Genomic DNA, 20,900 nt, shown 5'->3' on the forward strand with positions numbered 1-20,900 from the left:
GAACTGATAACCACAGCCAAGAAAGGTAGCAGGTAGGTGTGTGTACGTGTGGATGATGTGTGGAAGATGAATATGGTGAAAAATAAGAAAGGTAGCAACTGCGCAAATTACCCACTACCGTCAGCCGGGGTAATAGTTACAAAAAAAGGCTCTATAAAGGGCCTGCACTTTGAATTAAAATATGAAATAGAAGAAAAATTGATAACCCAAGCGAAGAAAAGCAGCAGGTAGGTGTGTGTATGTGTGGATGCTGTGTGGAAGATGAATAAGGTGAAAAATAAGAATGGTAGCAAGTGCGCAAATTACCCACTGCCTTTAGCTGGGGTAGTAGTTACAAAAAAAGGCTTTATAAAGGGCCTGCACTTTGAATTACAATATGAAATCGAAGAGAAATTGATAACCAGAGTCAAGAAGGCAGCAAGTGTGCAAATTACCCACTACATTCAGCCGGGGTAATAGTTACAAAAAAAGGCTCTATAAAGGGCCTGTACTTTGAATTAGAATATGAAATAGTAGAATAATTGATAACCAGAGCCAAGAAGAGAGCAAGTCCCTAAGTTACATACTGCGTTTAGCCGGGGTAGTAGTTACAAAAAAATGCTTTATAAAGGGCCTGCACTTTGAATTAGAATATGAAATAGAAGAATAATTGATAACAACTTCCAAGAAAAGCAGCAGGTATGTGTGTGGATGATGTGTGGAAGATGAATACGGTGAAAAACTAACAAAGGTAGCAGACGCAGAAACTACTCACTATCTTGTCAGGGAAGTGGATCTTTGGGTTTCCAGTTTATTACACAGACGGGGCGTTCGATTCGGCAGTGGGAGCCTGAGAAACGGCTACCACATCTAAGGAAGCAAGCAGTGCACAAACTACACACTCCCGACAGTGGGTGGTGGGGTTAAAAAATAACAATGCCGCCCCCTTTCCGGGGCCTGTACTTAGAATTTGAAAATTACTCGGCAACTGCAGTCAAGAAAGGCAGCAGGTAGGTGTGTGTATGTGTGCATGATATGTAGATTGTGTGGATGATGAATAAGGTGTAAAATAACAAAGGCAGCAGACATGCAAACTACCCACTGCCTTGTCAGGTAAGTGGATTTTGGGATTTCCAGTCCATTACACAGACTGGGAGTCGCATTCTGAAGTGAGAGCTTTGAGAAACGGCTACCACATCTAAGGAAGCAAGCAAGTGCACAAAATAGCACTCCCGACACTGGGTGGTAGGTTTGAAAAATAACAATACTGGCCCATTTCCGGGGCCTGTCATTAGAATTTGAAAATTTCTCGGCAACTGCAGACAAAAAAGGCAGCAGGTAAGTGTGTTTGATTGTGTGAATGCTGAATTAGGTGTAAAATGAAAACTGTTTCTTGTGACACATTAGGGCTTACATAATACAGAAACACTTTGTACTTAGTGGCATTCAATTCTATTTTTTGTGGAATGGATGAATTCTACCTCCGCCTCTTGAACTGGAGGGAGGGTAGCATTCCAAAGTGTTTGACAGCTTAAACTACATGTTTCCATCCAGCCAAAGAAAACTTAGCATGCTCATGCATGGGCACCCTGTCACAGAAAATCCAGCACTCAGCCTTCAGGATTGTAAAGGCTTGCAATAGAAGTTACTTATGAGTTTATATATGTCAGTGATAAAAGAAAACAAGTGAAAGTAAGCTTGTTTTACATTACAGATATACAGACCTGAAAGGCTATGCATCTAAAACCCTTAAAATGTTTTTGAATGTATAGAAGAAAGAAGTGAAAGGGCATGAGAAGCAATACTGTCCAGCATAAAATGTGTATGATTATTCTTTTTATTCACTCTAAACACACCTTTTGGATTATGACCATGTAATAGTGGTGTAACTATATGATAGATTCTACTGTCAGACGTCTATCTTAGTCATAGTGGAATTACCTCTACTTCTTAGACTACCATTGAACAATAACGTGTTGATGAGCGGTATTGGTTGTTGACCTTCAAAGAGGAGGAAGAATTACATTTATGTTTCAACAACTTAGCCAAATAGTTGCTCGATTTCAAACAGAAAATTAAGTAGAAATGTTAAAGGAAGTCGGGCCCACCTCTAAAAGGATTGTGTAAGTCGTGACAGCTGAAGGGAGTGTGTCTCAACATTACTTCTTATGATAATCCAGACACAACACTAGCTGACATGAGTAGGCAAAACATATAATTCGACATCTTGCATGCAATCACATCTTTACTTTCTTAATACATACATTTGGTATATTTGTAACCAGCTAAAGGTAACCAGGATGTTGCATTCATTTTGATAAATTCAAGGTGGGCCCATCTGGGGCATTCTAAACATTGGGCCTGTTGGGAAGATAGTGAAAAATAACTTGTTATTAACATTACATTGTTTAAAGGTCAATAGCTTTTTGTTATGATAACTTTAATGTATTTACATACTAAACATAGTGACCTGTCTACACTCAGTGGGAAAGTGGTAATGAGTCCATTACTAGGAAGGGTGCATAGCCAGCTAACCGACATGGTGGACACAACTCTGAAAAGACCCTTGGAAATCCCTCAGTTATCTGTGTCATACTAACATACACCCTGCATCAGAGAAGTGTGAACTGGAGACTTAATGCCACCAAAATACCCCAAGTACTTATATCAGTTACTTTTGATCTTCACCGTCTAGAGCCATTGAGGGAACTTACCCTTAAGTTTTGCATATAAATTGATGAACCATCTTGGTTGCAGACACCACAATACTTTTCAACAGACTCTAAATGTAAAAAAGATGTACATTAGCGCATCATAACAGCAATGCTAACAATACAAAACCATTTTTGGAATATATCCTGCATGATTCTAGGTGTTTTCAGATCCAGGAATAGAGACAGTCACAACTGTTTAAACAAATTCAAATGGCTACACAATAAACATAATTGAAAATTCACAAACATAATGACAATATCTTACTATACTATGTTAAAAATTAAAGATATGCCTTTATCTATAAAAAACTTTCTATGACAAAACAAAATACCGAATAATCCAATTTTCATGACAACACTAGAGTGTAACACCTTATTTATCATTGAAATTTTAAGGATCTCACCTTGGTTTTTACAGGAGCCTCCATGAACCGAAGACAGGTCCACAACTTCGCACCAACACCCACGTGACTATCAAACACTAGATCACGAGTGTGCTTGCAGGGAAGAAGGGAAACAAAACAAGGAAAGGTAGGGGAAGAATCTGTGGAGCGATACCCTCTACTGGTGGTTGCACGAATCCCTTCCACTGGCTGGTTTGGCCGTTGACTGGAGCTGAAAGGAAAGGAAGAAATTACAAAGGTAGTAGAAAAGGGAACAAATATGTACAGGAAGAACGTGTTTGCAGAATAACTACCTAACTCTTTCCTCTGTGTGCAGAATCTATAAGTTGAGGGGAAAGCTGATTTGTAGTCTTGGACTCAGGTAACAATGGGAGGATCCTATAATCATGCAAGACAGGAAGACCTTTAGGCTTATAAGCTGGATAATACCATTTTAATTCCCCTCCTAACCTTCTTCTCACCATTAGTACATTCAAGGGTATTCCCAAGGATTATTCCTTGTACAAGAACAGGGCTTCTTCACCAGAACTAAAAGTCACAAAAAGGAAAATGAACATTAACAATTGTGGCTTTAACGTGGCAAGATATAAGCAAAAGCAGCGCAATGCGCTGTTACCAGTCTTTGAGGATGGCTTCAGGATGGATAGGAGGCTTCTTGATGAATATGGCCAGAGAACAGGATATCAACGCTGCAACTCGAAAGGTTTTAACAAAAAAAGGGGAAAAAAGCAAAGAAACGGGCGGAACTCCAGGGTCCCTAAGTCCACCAAAGAACCAGCGGAACCGCCCAGCCTAGGTCCGGCCGGCCAACGGGATGAAAGCCATAAGAGCAGAAGAAGGGAGAGAAGTTAGTGGAAGAGTGGTGGCTGTTATTATAAGACAACTCCGCTATCCATACCAAGTCATCCCATTCAGTGACAGAAAGAAGAACTTGGCTTCTAACATACTATTCAAAACAATGGTTCACTCGTTCTGTCCGCCCATCTGTCTGGGGGTGATGACTAGATGATAGTCGTACATCTATTTGTAATATCGAACACAATGTCTTCCAAAACCGTGACACGAATTGGGTCCCTCGGCCAGAAACAAGTACAGAAGGAAGGCCATGCAACCGTACTACGTGTTGCAAAAAAAAGAGAAGCCAACTGTTTAGATGTAGGGAGGTTCTTTAAGGGAATCAAATGGGCCATCTTAGTGAATAGATCCACCACCACCAATAGTGTGTTGTGTCCCTTTGTGGTACAAGGTAACTCCACTATAAAATCTAATGACACCGTATGCCAAGGACTTGGAGTTGTGGGCAACAGTAGTAACAGTCCTACGGGGTTCTGATGCGTGGTCTTACTCTGAGCACATACATGGCATGTTTGAATGAATTGTTTAGTATATTTCCCCATTCCAGGCCACCAATACCGTCTACGTAATGCTTCTAGGGTTTTCTTATAGCCGGGATGTCCTGCTAGAGGATGAGAATGATACCACTCCAAAGCCTGGGTTTGCAATTCCAAAGAAGGAAGGACTAATTTATGTTGAACATAGAAACACTCTTGTTTCCTGGTGGTTTCTTGGGAATCTCTGATCTTATCCATTTCTTTTGACTCTTGTTGTACTTTCACCTTGTTCATATATTCATCTTCTGAACAGACTCCTCCGATAAACTTGTCAGAGGCTATGATAGGGGGTGGTTCCAATTGTTCATCCTGTTGTTCAAACCCCAAACGTGATAAGGCATCAGCCTTACCATTATTTCTGCCTGCTCTGTATTGAATAATGAAATCAAATTCACTAAAGAATTGGGCCCAGCGAAGTTGTCTCATGGACAATGCTCTGGCCGACTTTAGAAACTGGAGATTGCTGTGATCTGTTAAAACCGTAACCATGTGTTTAGCTCCTAGCAAGTATTGTCTCCATTCCTCAAAGAAATTCTTAATGGCCAGCAATTCTTTTTCTCCTATCGCATAATTGATTTCAGCCGGGGTTAATTTGTGAGAAAAGAACACCACTGGATGGAACAGACCTTTCTCAGGGTCTGCTTGAGACAACCCCCCCCCTACTGCCACTAGAGAGGCGTCAGCTTCTACCAAAAAAGGTTGGGCTGGATCAGGATGGCGTTGAACTGGAGCTTGAGTGAATGCTCTCTTGAGGGATTCAAACGCGTTATCAGCCTCAGATGTCCATTGAAAAATTACTCCTTTTTTCAGAAGCTTTGTAATGGGAGCAACCAAACTGGAAAAATTACAAATGAACCTCCTATAGAAGTTAGTGAATCCAAGGAAGCGTTGTATTTCTTTAACAGTTCTTGGGGCAGGCCACTTAAGAACAGCTTCCACCTTTTGCTGATCCATGCTTAACCCTTGAGGAGTAATGATGTACCCTAAAAATGCTACTTCCTGCACATGAAAGAAACATTTCTCTAATTTGCAATAGAGGTGGTTGTCCCTTAATCGTTCCAATACCTTCCTAACATGCTGTATGTGTTCTTCTACCAACGGGTAAAAAATCAAGAGGTCATCAATGTAGGCGATGACACAGTCATCAATCAAGTCTTTTAGGACTTCGTTTATAAAAAACTGAAATGCTGAAGGTGCATTACAAAGCCCTAAGGGCATTACAAGATATTTAAAGAGCCCGTATTTTGTGCAAAATGCTGTTTTCCACTCGTCTCCCTCCTTGACACGCACCAAATGATACGCTCCGCGTAAATCCAATTTAGTAAAGATACAGGCATTTTTTACTCTGTCAAGGAGGGAGGCGATCAAAGGAAGTGGATAGCGATTCTTAATGGTGATGTTATTCAAAGCCCTATAGTCTATACAACACCGGAGGCCACATTCTCTCTTCGGAATAAAAAAGAAGAGACGAAGAGGCTGGGGACCTGGAAGGGCTTATAAATCCAATTTTTAGCATGGTATCTAAGTACTCTCTCAAGTACACGTTTTCTTTTTCTGTAAGGGAATTCACCCTACTACATGGGATCTTGGCTCCTGCCTGTATGTAAATCAATACGACACTCATACAGTCGATGAGGAGGAAGGCTTGTGGCTTGTGCTACGTCAGAAATGCCCCTGAGATCATGATATTCTATGGGCAAGGTACCGTATTCATTTTCAGTTGTCACAGAGGTGTTGGCTACACACCGAATGCTTTCCTGCTCTGTTTTAAATGTCAAAGTCAGTTGTTCCCAATTAATGATAGGCTTGTGTCATCTTAACCAAGGTAACCCCAAAAGCACAGGGAATTGCGGTGACTGAATCAGATCAAACTCTACATCTTCAGAATGTAATGGTCCCATTTCTAGTCTTAAACTGATTGTATGATGAGTAATGGGTCCAGATTTTAAAGCACTGCCATCTATAGTAGTGACTTCCTCCCAAGTGCATTTGGGCCTTCTACTTATTTGATGTCTGTGTGCCCATTCCAAATCCATTAAATTCCCCGTCGCCCCGGAGTCAATCATTATTTGCACCTCTAACCTCTGACCCTCCCATGATAGTCGAGCAGGTACAAAGAAATGCTGGATAAGAATTGTTTTTGTTTCTGAGGAGGAGACAATCAAACCAGAACTGCCTGAGATCCCTGTCTCATACGGTCTCGGGCTTATTAGTTTTCTGATTTCCTACTAGACAGGGGTTTGATGGGACATGTTCTTAAGAAGTGACCTGCCTTACCACAGTATAGGCATCATTTATTGTCTCTTCTTCTTTGTCTCTCTTCGGTACTCAAGGGTTCTTTCACTGAGCCTATCTGCATAGGTTCTGCCTTTCCTACGGTCTTTTCTGTTTCAGATCTTTTTTCTCGTAAAACCACTCCCTTGATATCGAACTTGCCCCTCTCTTTCTTACGCTCCTGTATTCGGTGGTCTAACTTTACTACCAGATCTATGAGTTCAGGACATATTTGAGGGGGGTCAACAACCTGGGCTAAGGCATCCTTAAGATCATCTCGTAACCCCTTGTAGAACAAAGCGCTACACTTCTCCTCCGGCCATCCTGCCTCAGCCACCAGACGATGAGATGTGGTAATGTAAGAGGGTAAATCTTTGGTTCCTTGTCTCAATGAAAGTAATTGTGTCTGCTGAGTGCGTGAAGGTGTGTTCATCAAAAAGCTTCTTGAGCTCTACCCTAAAGGCTGAATAGTTCTGCAATAGGGGATCGTTTCTTTCAATTAAAGGAATGGCCCAGTTAGCAGCTGAACCTCCCAAGTAAGAAATTACGAATGCTACTTTCGCTTGATCATTAGGAAAACAACTGGCCTTACACATAAAATGGAGCTGGCACTGGCTGATGAAAGCCGCAAATCAAGTTGTGTCTCCCATAAAACGTTCGGGAGGGGCGAGAGTAATAGTTTGAGGAGTGGACACATGTACTACTGGAGGGGCTACACTAGGACCTGCTCTGCTCGCCTCAGGATCAGGTCTTCTATCTTTCTGTAATGAGTCTACCCTAGAAGCTAAAGCTTGGGTTTCTGCCTGTAAGTTTCCTATCATGTTGGCTAGATCAGCCAACGTTACCTGACTCAGTTCCATGACGCTCGGGCAGAACAATCTCTTTTTAGGCTTTGCGTTCTGTAAGGATCTCACCTTGGTTTCTGCAGGAGCGTCCAGGAACCGAAGACAGGTCCACAACTTCCCACCAACACCCACGTGACTATCAAACAGTAGATCACAAGTGTGCTTGCGGGGAAGAAGGGAAACAAAACAAGGAAAGGTAGGGGAAGAATCTGTGGAGCGATAGCCTCTACTGGTGGTTGCACGAATCCCTTCCACTGGCTGGTTTGGCCCTTGACAGGAGCTGAAAGGAAAGGAAGAAATTACAAAGGTAGTAGAAAAGGGAACAAATATGTACAGGAAGAACATGTTTGCAGAATAACTACCTAACTCTTTCCTCTGTGTGCAGAATCTATAAGTTGAGGGGAAAGCTGATTTGTAGTCTTGGACTCAGGTAACGTTGGGAGGATCCTATAATCATGGAAGACAGGAAGACCTTTAGGCTTATAAGCTGGATAATACCCTTTTAACTCCCCTCCTAACCCTCTTCTCACCATTAGTACATACACGGGTATTGCAGAGGTTTATTCATTGTGCAAGAACAGGGCTTCTTCACCAGAACTAAAAGTCACAAAAAAGGAAATGAATATTAACAATTGTGGCTTTAACGTGCAAGATATAAGCAAAAGCAGCGCTATGCGCTGTTACCAGTCTTTGAGGATGGCTTCAGGCTGGATAGGAGGCTTCTTGATGAATATGGCCAGAGAACAGGATATCAACGCTCCAACTAGAAAGGTTTTAACAAAAAAAAGGGGGAAAAAGCAAAGAAAGGGGCGGAACTCCAGGGCCCCTACGTCCACCAAAGAACGAGCAGAACCGCCCAGCCTAGGTCAGGCCGGCCGACGGAACACAAGTCCTGCCGGTGGGCGGAACCATACCAGGAGCAGTCTGGCCGGCCCTGTGGTGACCCAAAGGGGAGGAGTCCGGCCCCGGGGAGACTTAAAACGCGCGGAAAGTAACGAGATAAACCGGGCTCGTGTAGCATGACAGCACTGCTGGACTGCTGAACACAAACACAGCTTCGGTAAAACGAAATTGGTAATTCAGTAGAAGCAAAGAAATGCGGAGGCTCGGAAAACAGGTAGTCCAGGAACACACATTGGTGAAGGGTCGTGGCAAGGCTAGAACGCAAAGCGTTGCGTTGAGGGGAAGTCAGGCTCTTAAGCCTGCCTGACCTCCTCTCGCATGCGCGTTGCCAAGCCGCCATCTTGCAGGCTACGGTAGCAGTCTTTACAGAAATGTTAAAGTCAAACCTGATGACTCCATTAGAACCATTGCAATTTTCAGTCGATAATTCCCCAGAAATATTTCATTAGTAAACATCTGGGCAACTGGCTTTTTTATTATGTAACATTCTGCAAACTGATAACATAATAACAAATGTATATGTTGAGCAAAAGTCCAACCTGAATGAATGAATTAATGAAATATTTCTTGTATAGCGCATACTTTGCCCAATGGGCGTCAAGGCGCCTAAGTCAAATGCAGAAGCTAGAACCCTACCAAGTCCTATTCTCTCATATGTATGCCCTCTTAAAGAAGTAGGTTTTAAGAGCCTTTTTAAAAGACTCGATGGAAGGGAGAGTTTTTATCTCAGTGGGGATGGAGTTCCATAGCTGCGGAGCAACCACGGAGAAAGCTCTGGCTCCCCATCTGGCAAGTTTAAAACGGGGGACAACCAGTTGACAGAGTCCCGCAGAGCGGAGGCTTCTTGCGGGGACGTAACACATAAGAAGAGAACCGAGAGCACTAGCAGGACCATCCGACAAAGCTCTGTGGGTCAAACAGAGAATTTTGAAGGCGATTCTATGCTGCACCGGAACCCAATGAAGCTCCTTCCTGGCTAAGGTGGCAGAAGAGGCTTTCGGAAGATCCAGAACAAATCGAGCTGCAGCGTTCTGAAGAATCTGCAGACGGTGTATAAGGCCTTTGTTGGCTTCCATGTAAAGGGAATTACAGTAATCCAGCCTCGAACCAACCAGGGCGACTGCAACCTGTTTGCGCGCCTGGGGGGAGAGGTACCCTCGGATTTTATTGAGTGTCCTGATCACACCCCAGCAGGTGGCCACAGTCCTGTTGACTTGCAGGGACAATACCTGAATTTTAATTTACATAAAAACAATTAATGTCCAAAGGTTTGGGGTTGAAAAACAATCATAGGTTTCAGAGCAACTGCGTTAGGACAATACAAGTGGTCAGACAAAATCATATGTGAATAGCTATATGCTTCCGACGGGCACTATGGATGCGGTCAGTAGGCGTTGACAAATGTAGATTTTTCTAGTATTCATGACGGAAAATCTTAATTTTATTAAAGACACGGAGGCGAGTATTATGCTTTCTTATCTTGCTTTAATTACACAGCAGCCAAGATAAGTAAAAAACTACAGTTCCCAGAGGGCCAGAGAACAAACTGGGCCATGGGAATGAAAAAACGTGAGAATACAATAACCAATCACAGGGGACCTATCAGATAAAGACCCTAACTGACTGCGCAGCTTCCTCTTTTCGCTGGCGAGCAGATCAAGTATAGTCATTAAACAAAGGGAAAATGAATAAAATTAAGGATATAGCCAAAGTCCAGGAACATAAGTCTTGTATCAGGGGAATCCAAGGAAGAAGACCAAACAGGAGTCCAGGAGGAGGATCCAGGAGCGTTGGAATTGGAGAACTCGAAGGAGAAGATCGAAGGAGTTGAAGGGTAGATCTTCTAAGATGAAGCTGGTGGCAGGGCTGGATTCGCTGTAGGGAGGGAGAACAAATGTTAAGAATGTTGCGGCGGGATAATACTCGCCTCCGTGTCTTTAATAAAATTAAGATTTTCCGTCATGAATACTAGAAAAATCTACATTTTATGGCAAGACCGGAGGCTCCTATTATGCTTGTTTAAAGCATATTAACAACATCAGAAGCCACAGTATGAACAGGTTTACAATAGAACATGCGAAATATACTGTCATTTGACCAGTCTGCTGATCTCAGAATGTCTTCCAGACGAGAGCCAGACCAAAAGGCTGTAGAAGCCATGGCTCCCCTGGCCGAATGAGCCCCGAAAACGGAGACATCAATTCCGGCAAGAGACATGACCCAACGGACCCAACGGGCAAGGGTAGGAGAAGAGACAGGAAGATGGGGTTTAATAAAGGAAATAAGGAGTTGAGAATGAGAGGGCGTTCTGAGATCAGCAGTTCGGTGTTTGTACACTTTTAAACATTGTCCAACACACACAGCTTGGGATGAGCTGGAAAGTAAGGGTAAAACACTGAATCCAAATTAGTCTTGGTACGTCTGCGTATATGAAACAGCACACCTGAAGGAGAATATTGGCGAGCAGAAATATCTAGAGCCTTAACATCAGAAACTCTCTTAATGGAAACTAGACACAGTAACATGGTAAGTTTAGCAGAAAGCATTTTTAGTGAAAGAACAGCATTGTCTGGCCAACTAGTAAACAATTTAAATATCACTGTAACATCCCATAAAGAGGTATACTTAGCCAACGGTGGTTTTGCCTTTGAGAAGACGACAAATCATAGGGTGAGCACCAACTGGTTTACCATCAATTTGGGAATGGTAGAGAGAGATGGCAGAACGATAGAGATTGATGGTGCGATAATCCTTACCGGCACTGGCTTGTGAACCAAGGAAATTAATTATGAAATTCAGAGAGGCTGAAATGGGATCGAGGTCCCTTTCCAAACACCAGCTTGTCCAAAGAGACCAGGCGGATCTGTATGCTTTGGATGTTCCCGGAGCCCAAGCCTGGCTGATAAAGATCGAAGCCTCTTGTGAAATGAGGACGTCAGAAGAGGAAGGCCGGAAACTTTCCAGGCCGAGAGTTGCAGGGAGGAGTCGAGAATGAGACTGTGTTGTTCGCCCTGAGGATTGAGGAGAAGATCCCCGAAGGAGGGAAGAAGGACCGGGAAGTCCACTGCCATTTCGAGAAGAGTCGGAAACCAAACCTGGGCTTGCCAGAAGGGAGCAACTAGAACCAGAGACGAAGACTGGCGGCGAACCTGAGAAAGAACCCTGTTGATCATCAGGAAAGGAGGGAAGGCATAATGAAGATGACGAGACCAATCTTGCAGGAAAGCGTCTGTCGCCAAAGCCAGGGGATCCAGGCGCCAACTGTAGAACCGGGGCAATTGGGAATTGAGACGGGAAGCAAAAAGATCGATAGAGAAAGGGCCCCAAAGATGGGAAAGAGAGAGGAAGACGGATGGACAAAGCTTCCAATCGCTGGAATCTCGAAGAAATCTCGAGTGCCAATCCGCCACGCTGTTGAGATCTTCAGGGAGATACTCTGCTGTCAGAGAAAGATGATGGGCGAGACAAAATTCCCATAGACTCTTTGCCAAGTCCGCCAGGGGTTTGGACCTTGTTCCGCCAAGATGGTTGATGTAGCGGACCGCAGAAACATTGTCCATGCGGAGGAGAATAGAACAGTGAATCCTGTTTTTGGAAAGGCTTTTGATCGCAAAGGAACCTGCAAGCATCTCTAAACAGTTGATGTGCAAGTTGGACTCCTCGGCGGACCATGAACCTCCAGTCAAGATTGGTCCACAACGGGCGCCCCAGCCCGACAGGCTTGCATCTGATTCTAAGACTAGATCTGGGGCCGTGGCGAAGATAGTGCGCCCGTTCCACGCATCCAAATGGTCTATCCACCATTGAAGCTCGGTGCGGGACTCGGGGTCTAGAGCCACGAGATCTGAATATGCGAGGCCTTGTCGAAGGTGACGAATCTTTAGGCGCTGAAGAGCGCGATAATGGAGAGGGCCCGGGAAGATGGCCTGAATGGAGGAGGAGAGGAGACCGACGATCCGTGCAAGAGATCGGAGGGACAAAAGAGAGGACTGAAGAACAGATAAGATCTCCGCTTTGATCTTGGAAACTTTGGATAGGGGAAGGGGCAGGGACGCTGCAGCAGAGTCCACCAGGAAACCCAAGAATTCCGTGTTCTGAGATGGAGTCAAAGACGACTTGTCTTCGTTGATGAGAAAACCCAGATCTAGAAGAAGGGACTGAGTCAAAAGCAGGTCGGAGAGGAGAGATTGTTTGTCTGAATTCATGAGAAGGATATCGTCCAGATAAATAATTAGTCTTATGCCAAGAGATCGAAGATAGGCGACCACTGGTTTCAAGAGTTTTGTGAAGCACCAGGACGCGGATGATAGGCCAAAGGGAAGAGAGGTGAAACAATAGTTGACACCTGTCCATTGGAACTGAAGAAATTTCCATTGAGAGTGATGAATGGGAACCGTGAGGTATGCATCCTGAAGATCCAGACGGACCATCCAGTCGTTGGGGCGAAGAGTGTCCCTCAGATGTAAAATGGTCTCCATTTTGAAATGGCGGTAAACCACAAACTGATTGAACCATTTCAGATTGATGACCGTGCGGAGCTTCTTGTTTTTCTTTTGAACAAGAAAAATGGAGCTTAGAAAGCCTGAGGAGTCGAAGGGAAAAACTTGAATCGCTCTTTTGTGGAGTAGAGCCTCGATCTCGTTTGAAATTTGAGATGCCATGAGAGTTGAAAAGACGAGAGGGGGGAAGAGAAGATTGAACGGGAGGGGAAAGGAATTATATTAGGTAGCCTTGTACCGTGCCTAAGACCCACGGGTCTGAACTGAGAGTGCACCATTTTTGAAGAAACAGTTTTAAGCGACCCCCCACAGGAGGGGAAGAAGAAAGGCTTACCTTGTTGGTTGGAGTTTTGACGATAGTTTCGTTGACCTTTGCCTCTGAAGCCACCGCCACGTTGGGGGTAGAATTGAGGCTTGTAGTCCTGGTTGTTGTTGGACGAACCTCTGGAGCCTTGGTTGTAGGGACGGCCGGAAGAGCGGCCCCTGCCTCTGCCGGCCCGTCCAAAAACCCAAGGGGCGAAAAACTTTTTTACTGTTTGCTGGGCTTTGTCCAAGGAAGCAAAAGTAGAAACAAATCTACTAAGGTCACGAACCAAATTTTCTCCAAAGAGGAGACCATTCGCCTTGGGGCCAGGATCCATGGGTGCCAGATTAGAAAGTTTAGGATCCAATTTGATTAGGAGACCTTTGCGGCGCTCGTGAGTAATTGCGGAGTTAGCATTTCCTAGAAGACAAAAGGCGCGTTGAGCCCACATGGAGATTTCTTCAGCAGAAAGATCAGAACCTTCTAAGCGGGAAGCTTCCGCTAAATCAAAGATGCGGGCGAGAGGGCCCACAATGTCCAACAATTTGTCTTGGCAAGTGGTCCAAGCTTTATCCACCCCTCTGCGGGGGTCCTTGCCGAATTTGGAGAAGAAGGTGAGGAGAGGTTGGTCGATGGAAGGGACCATAGTGATTTTGTCGGGGAGAGAAGGCTTAGGGCATTCTGATTTAAGCCTGGCCCTTACCGGAGCCTCCAAAGGGAGACGTAACCTGGCAGAGATATATTCTCCCACATGGTGAGAAGGGAATCATTCGGTAGAATTAGGGTGACGGATAGTGGAGGGATCAACCATGGGAAAACCCTCGGAGTCAAAAACAGGCTCAAAAGAAAAAGAATCCAATTTAGCAGATTTAGCAGGGGGGGGGGAGGGTCAGTGGTATCAAACAGGTCAATCAATTGATCAGCGTCATCGAAATTAGCATCATCATCATCGTCATCTGTGTCCAATATGGTGGAAATTACCAATTTTCTCCTAGGAGACTCTGCATGTTTCTCTTTTTGCTTACGTTTGCCCTCGGAGGCAACAAACCCCTCCTTAGAAGGAGGCCTGGGAGGTACTGGGTCCTCAGTCAAGTGCGAGGAAGACTCGCTAATCAAAGACGCTTTTTTAGGGGCACGAGATTGAGCAGATAATTCCACCTTTTTCTTTCTGCTTTCCCCCGCAGACTGGGCCAATATTTTGGACATGATGCTTAACATGGAGTTTTCCATATTTTTTGACATTCTTTTCATAGAGACTTCCACAGCTGTTTCCACAGAATTATTAATACATTTATTTAAGTCTCTTTTGAAGGTCTGAGAGTCCTGAGTAGGGACTTCCTCCGAGGAACTATCGCGTTCCATAACCAGGCTGTGAAGAAGAACCAAATACAACACACACAGGAGGTAGGCGAGGGTTAACTTTCAGAGCGGGGGCGTGTTTAAGAGGTGGGCCGGGCCGAGAGCGTGAGACAACGTCCCACACGGAGATATCGAGGCACAAAGGCTGGAGCTGCAGTCACACGAAGGAGTCGGTGACCCGAGAGACCCTCAAGAGGTAGGAGAGCTCGAGGAAGACGCGCGAAGCAGCGCGCGCTAAGACGCTACCAAAAGCGTCTGAAAGAGGGGGGGGGAAGAGCGAGGAAAATAAAGCGCCGGAGCTTCGTGAAGACACGCGCGTAGAGCGCGAAAGCAATAGCGCGAGGACGCGCTGCACAAATATTATGCAAAAACCATAAAAGCGGCCACAATAAATGTTAAACCAAGCACAACAACACTGAGCAAAAGATAAAGGCACTTATCTGACTGCGAGCAGCAAGAAAAGAGGAAGCTGCGCAGTCAGTTAGGGTCTTTATCTGATAGGTCCTCTGTGATTGGTTATTGTATTCTCACGTTTTTTCATTCCCATGGCCCAGTTTGTTCTCTGGCCCTCTGGGAACTGTAGTTTTTTACTTATCTTGGCTGCTGTGTAATTAAAGCAAAATAAGAAAGCATAATAGGAGCCTCCGGTCTTGCCATAAAATGTAATTTCTATAAGCCCTTTTTCCTGTTATAAACTTTTTAAAATAAGTAAGCTATTAACATAAAGTAATGTATGTTCAACAAATTAAGGTTTAAAAAAACCATAATGGAAGTATCATTATAAGCATCTAAAATACACCACAATTGTAGCTGTCCGGTTGCTTTTGGTTACATTCTACGACTAACTACCATTGTTTATAGTTGGGACGCTTCAATTGCTGTAGGAAAACACTTTAGAGATATTCGAATGGTCATGTTAAATATTTCACTATGTTAAATTTCATGAAGAGAAATCGTATTGGCAATTTTATATTTATGCACTTTACGAAATAAAAAAAGAGATCAATGAGGTTTTTTAGGGAAAGTTTACCTCCAATTTAATAAAAAGTCTCGATAGGTCCCAATGTTGCTACTCAGTGAGTCATGAACTATTATTGTCTTGCTTAACCCCTTGCATGCTTGTGACGGAACCACTCCGTCACGAGCCACGGGTGCCCTGTGCTCATGATGGAGTGGTTCCATCATGCCGCGGCCGCTCCGCCCACGCGCCATCAATTCCCCGCCTGCGCGGGTGAATTAATGAGCAGGCGGGGCCTTGACGGAACCACTCCGTCATAAGCACAGCACGCCCGTGGCTCGTGACAGAGTGGTTCCGACACAAGCAAGGCGTGCACGGCGCAACCCCCCTTGACCCCAGCGCCAATGGGTTAAGTAATATACTTGTGACAGTATGCACCCCCAACTACATACCATACCTCAAGACTGGCTCTAGGGAAGTGCGACTGGTGCAGTTGCACTTGTTTCTGACCTGGGAGTGGGTCGTTTTAAGAAATAACACTGGTCTAAAAAGGTAATTTGTGGAGAAGGAGGATTTTCAGGGGATAGGGGGCGCCAAAAAAGATGGCCGCACTAGGCACCACCAGTGCTAAAACCAGTCCTGCCACACCTTACCACTCTGCTGAATGGGCGGGACTCATTTGCCACACTTGTTCTTTCTCAGAGTGTTGGGTTTTCACAATCCCTATGACTTCAGGGATTGAGCATTGATGCCAGCACCAGACTTGGAAAATTGTTCCAGAATCTGCATACACACCCCCAGATACACAGGTATCCATACACGCAGTCCTACCGACCCTACATACACAGACAACCAGCCAGACTTAGAGGTACCCATGCATACAAAACAACATTAAAAGGTCCACACAGAGCACACATTACACAGACTGACTCACCTCCAAGAATCCATGCACACTCACAGACACTGATGCACACAACCAGCAGAAACACTGGTTTCTATGTTTACAAACCACTAGCACCCAAACATACCAACCATCACGCTGAATGTCCCCATGCAAACAGAGCAGCACACACACAGGGGCATATTTACAATATCTTGGGGTAGGGCAGCGCCACAAGCCTTCTAGCTGTGCTGCCCTACATCAAAAGAAAAGGGCAGGAATGAGCCATATCTACAACATATGGCACATTCCTGTCCTTTCTACCAGCGCCGGCACACAAACTGCAGCAGAGCACCAATGCAGGCACCCTTGCACCATGGTGCAAGAGTGTCTGTGTTGTTGGCATGATTGTTTTTGCGCATCAAGGAACACCTTCCTTTACAAAAACAATCACAGGATGTGTTTTCCTTTTTGTATGTGTGATGCAGAATGTAAACATTTCTCCTCGTTAAGCCTGCTTTGGGAAAGCATTAGTTTTGGGGCTGCCCCAGATTTACACTATGCTGGAATTCAGGTGCAGTGTAATAAACCATGGGCATTGCATGGGAACACCCAGAGCAACACCCATGGAACGCCCCTTCAATGCACAGTAAGGCATTGGCTTACTCCATATTTACAAGGCCATGAAAAGCCATGAAGAGGGTGGCTTTGTGTGGCCTTGTAAATATGGGCTGGCACACTGCACCGCCAGAGCTTGACGCTCCGGCAGCATCAAAGCTTGGCAGGGTCATTTTAATAAATATGGCCCTCAGAGTCCCTCAACATACGTGCATTCAGATAACAAACAAGTCTGGTAGTCAAAGGATGGGCAGACAGAGGGACAGGAGGATAGACTGATAGAAACAGGCTTACGGCATAGTTACAGCCGGATGTTGAACTTGCAAAATGGCGTGGAAATCACAGTTGCAGTATAAACATAAGCAAAAGTCATTTTTGCAATATTTTAAACATGTCCTCAAGCTTTGTGGAAAACCACAATTTGCACAAGGCAGTAAAAGGCTGTCGTGGACACCAAAGACATGTTACGGATATAAAAGGAGCCAGTGCACGTCCAAGTGTTTCCAGAAATATTCACAATGCAAGAAAAAAGTGGCAGCAGCCAAAGCACTGGACATTCTTCCTTTACAGAGCAGAACCAGCCATTCTATCAAGTTGGCTTAGAGAGTGGATCGTCCATGCCCATTCGATTCATGGCCTCTCCTTGGGTGATGGAATACTTCAGACTCCAGAGTGACAGGAGTGCAGGGGCACGTAAAGTACCGAGGAGCAGAACTGCCCTGATGCTTTTCATGGCTTAAGTAATAGGTTGCCGATAGGCCCAAGAACCACAGATGAGCAGATCAGCAGCACCTCCTTTCCTCTGAAAGTCCCTTTGAACTGATCATGATGCCCTGGGCACAGGGCTCTTCCATCTCCTTCTACCTCATATTCAAATATTACGGAAATCACTGGGTAAGAAAGGCAGCTCAGACAAATAGTTACTGAGCACACTCCAGTCAGCCCCGCCTCCCGGGTGAAGTCTCTGCTTGATGATAGGTAGCCACATGATAAAATGAACCAATAAAAGACATCTTTACCCCGTCTCTGCTACCTTTCATATGGGCAGGGCCACTGGAAATATGTGATTGTGCGGCTGCAGCAATTTTCACATAATAATAGATTTGCCGCATTTGCCACATAATCCATCATCTGCTGCATAATCTACAGATCATAATAAAAAAAACTTTGTTTCTATCTCAAACGATTCAAAAGTTACTCAAAAATACCTCACGTATGTATTTAATTATCATGAAGGCGAACGCCGAATGCGATACAGATCATACTCTTAGACGCGCTTCTCTCTTTTCATCCTGACAAAGCTCCCCTCTTAACAATGCACACATGCTGTGTTTTAATCATTCTACGTTACAATTATCTAAGGCATTTAGCCTTCGAGTACACACATGCCACACCTTAACCCCTTCGCTGCGGTTGTGATTTTTCCGCTGTGCGGTAAACAAAAGAACAGGGCGGGGCCGTGACAAACCCCAGCCGTCATCAGCACACGCCCACCGCGAGGCATGACGGCTGGGGTTCGTCACCAGCATGGTAGGGGTTAAAGGTTTCAAAATCTGTAAAAAAACAAAACAGAAATTAATATGTAGAGATTACATTGTATGGTAAAGAGGAGTGCTGTAGATACATTACAAAATCATTTAGAAATATTAGCATTTAAAATATTTGAAAAATATTTTTGGGGCAATTTAGACTATTACAACCAGTAATATTTTCCAACAAGAACTTTCAAAATAGATTGATAAATGTAGAAAAAGTTGCACTTACCAAAAGTATCCAATGACAGCCAGTATTTGTCGGGCAAAGAACAGTGTCCATTTTGTCAAAAGGTACCTGAAGAGTTAAAAAGGCAATCATAAAAAAACTTTATTACATTACGTACCAAATTCATACGTTTAGTCTTACAATTCGAAAACGTGAATGTCAACGCATTATATATTCAAAATTGAAAAACTTCTGTTGAAAAACATCTTACATTTGTTACTTTTGAAAACTTTACTCAATTCTACTATCAAACATCAATTCAAAGAATCACTAACTGTTCAATATTGTTTTGCACCAGTAACACTGAAAAGTCACATAACAGATATGATTATTTACTCCAAAAGTAGAAGAGCGATATTTGCTGAGGAAGATACAGGATGACACTATTGCTGATATAACACTAAGGTTAAAATTAAAGGCTTTCAGTATACACATTAATTGAAAATATTATTTAAAGATAGGTAACTGTATTATGAATGAAAATATACGTACATTTGGTCTTGACAGACATATTTTTGAGAGGTAGGCATCGATTACCTGTAAAAATATATGAAAACACCAATACGTACATCCTACGCCATTAGCCATACAATACACAATTTACATGTAGCAGAAACTAACCTCATCAATTATCCATTGGTCTGTTTTAAGTGATCAAAAGGTACTATCATATAATTTAGAGCTCAACACTATTGCTTCCAAACGTTATTTTGCTTGTTTCTTCCAGACATCCAAAACCTTTTTCAGGGATGTAGATGGACGAGATGCTGGAGATGGAGAACGTGCTCTAGATGGTAGAGGTGCTGAAGATGGTAGAGGTGCTGAAGATGGTACAGGTGTTGAAGATGGTACAGGTGCTGCAGATGGAACAGGTGCTGGAGAATTATCACTCGTCATGCTTCCTGCAAATTAATTTTGAAAAGTTTGGAAAAAGTAAAAATTTTTAAAGAACAACAAATTACTCACAAAACCTAACACAAACCTTTGTTCAAACAAAAATAGCTAATCAGAAATACCTTTTTTAAATTAATGTTCTTTGCATAACATGTCATGTGCATAAAGACATATTCACGTACTCTTCTTCAACCTACTAACTTCTCACCTATATAGGAGACAATTACACCAGCCAATGGAACATCATTACTCTAGACATCCAAATTATATGCCATTACATAAAAAAGGTACCCTTACACAGATTACCTTTGACGCTCGATTTATAAGACCTCAACATGCCGACATTATAAGTCGTACATAAAGGCATGTTGCTACCATTGCTTTCCTTCCATTTCGGAAATATGGTAGGGTCCAGTAAAGTTGTGCTGCAAAATCCCTCCTTTCCTTGTTGTTCACCTGCAATTTTTTAAAAGCACTAAATCTTCTTCGCTGAAGGGGCACGGCTTATATTTCTTCGAAAATGTCTTTCTATATTTTTCTGTCTGCTTTTCCTGGGCAACCTCAATATTCTGCTTTGTCTGCTTCTGCAACAGTGCTTTTTTAAAATTAGCATAGCAAAAAATAGATGTCATGTTTTTAACAAGTATTCAACAAGTAAATGTATGTATAAATACATATCACATACATTTGTAGATTAAAATACACATTGGAGTACTCTAAATTTCAGATTGCAATGATAAATCAATACTCAGAAAATTATACTATAGCCTTATAGCCCGCCGTAGCGGGCTATACCGGCTATTAATGGCCCGCTGAATCGTTAAAGGCCCGAGCCGAAGGCAGCGGGACTTTAATTGCCGGTATGGCCCTGCTACGAAGGGCTATAAGGCTATTAGAACATTCTGCCACTAGAGGGCAGAATGTTCCAACAAATTAAACAAAGGGTTCTCGAAGCTCGAGGGGATATAAATCCCCTCGAGCTTTGAGAAGCCTTTGTAGAACATTGGAATGTTGCTCTGCGGGCCTTTACAGGCCCGTAGAAGCAGGGAGCACTCCATTGTCTGCAATGGAGCTCCCAACATTCCAATGTTCTAATACCGTGAACAGTGAATTTGTT

The sequence above is a fragment of the Lissotriton vulgaris genome, chromosome 9, assembly GCF_964263255.1.
Source record: "Lissotriton vulgaris chromosome 9, aLisVul1.2, whole genome shotgun sequence".
Taxonomy (NCBI): domain Eukaryota; kingdom Metazoa; phylum Chordata; class Amphibia; order Caudata; family Salamandridae; genus Lissotriton; species Lissotriton vulgaris.